Source organism: Babylonia areolata, chromosome 35 (assembly GCF_041734735.1).
Source record: "Babylonia areolata isolate BAREFJ2019XMU chromosome 35, ASM4173473v1, whole genome shotgun sequence".
Taxonomy (NCBI): domain Eukaryota; kingdom Metazoa; phylum Mollusca; class Gastropoda; order Neogastropoda; family Buccinidae; genus Babylonia; species Babylonia areolata.
Window position 1 is genome coordinate 6,802,441 of NC_134910.1, and position 1,794 is coordinate 6,804,234.

Genomic DNA, 1,794 nt, shown 5'->3' on the forward strand with positions numbered 1-1,794 from the left:
AGGGGGTTGGGGGGGGGGGCTGTAGGGCTGTGAAGTGCTCTCCCTTGGGCAGAGCCAGAGTGTGGGGAAAGGGGGCGGGGGGGGGGGGGGGGGGGGCTGTAGGGCTGTGAAGTGCTCTCCCTCCCTCTTCCTTTTTGGGATGGCTGTCACACTGCTGGGGTTTGTCTCTACCTTCCACCCAGCCTGCCATGCCAAGACTGGCCCCCCAAAACAGACCTCAGTAATGTTCCTGATTGTGTACCATGCAGAGACTGGCCCCCCAAAAACAGACCTCAGTGGGTGTTCTTCTGTTACTGCCCCCCCTACAGGCCAAAGGGCGTCAGGGGCAGTAAGCACGCAAGCAAGCCAGTCTGATCACATTCCACCCGCCTCTCTCTCTCTCTCTCTGTGTGTGTGTGTGTGAAGGACGTCGCTGCAATCAACTCGCGCGCACCACACCGCCAGAGACAGGACAGTCTCTCCAAGACCTTGGCGCTTCATTCACGTTGGCTGTTCAGCGATGATTGTCGTGGTGACAGTGGTGTGTGTGTGTGTGTGGGAGGGGGGGGGAGGGTGTGTGTGTGAGAGACGTGAAGCAGGTCTGGGGGGGTGGGGGGGGGCTGGGGAGGGGGGTCAGTGGCGGGTTGTGGTCAGGGACTGCTGGCTTGTTGTTTTCTTCTTCCTGCTGTTGTTGACAGACACAGGCTTTGTGAACATAATCTCTGCCCCATTTGCTGTTGTCCACTGTGGGGGGGGGGGGGGGGGGGGGGTTGGTGGCCGTGCGGGCTCCTACAGTGGGGATGGGGTGGGGGCATGGGGGAAGGAGGTTATAGGCGTGTGTACTGCAACTTTACAAGCCCCCCCGTCCTCTCTCTCTCTCTTGGTTGTGGTTCTGTGTCATGTGTGTGTGTGTATGTTTGTTCGTTTGTTCTTTAGTTTATCATCTTTTCACTATTAGTAATATTAGACGAGTGTGTGTGTATATGTGTGTGTGTGTGTGTGTGTGTGCTTGCTTGCTTGTAAGTGTGTGTTTCATGTGGACATGGCCATGCTTGTTAACACAGTCACACTATTCCTGCTCCACATCATCTGAGAGTAACGTGTCCAGTGTTCCCCAAATCTGATTGTAAAGTATCCAGCATTCCCAGAATCTGATTGTAAAGCATCCAGCATTCCCCACATCTGATTGTCAAGTATCCAGCATTCCCAGAATCTGATTGTAAAGCATCCAGCATTCCCCAAATCTGATTGTCAAGTATCAAGCATTCCCAGAATCTGATTGTCAAGTATCAAGCGTTCCCAGAATCTGATTGTCAAGTATCGAGCGTTCCCAGAATCTGATTGTCAAGTATCCAGCGTTCCCAGAATCTGATTGTCAAGTATCCAGCGTTCCCAGAATCTGATTGTCAAGTATCCAGCGTTCCCAGAATCTGATTGTCAAGTATCCAGCGTTCCCAAAATGAAAGGGATTGGAAGGGTGTCTGTGTTGGTTGCTGTGTGAGCAGGCCATGTGTGTGTGTCAGTGACAGTCTTTCTGGTGATGACAGTGTCAGGCTGTGTGTGTGTCAGTGACAGTCTTTCTGGTGATGACAGTGTCAGGCCGTGTGTGTGTCAGTGACAGTCTTTCTGGTGATGACAGTGTCAGACTATGTGTGTGTGTCAGTGACAGTCTTTCTGGTGATGACAGTGTCAGACTATGTGTGTGTGTCAGTGACAGTCTTTCTGGTGATGACAGTGTCAGACTATGTGTGTGTGTCAGTGACAGTCTTTCTGCTGATGACAGTGTCAGACTATGTGTGTGTGTCAGTGACAGTC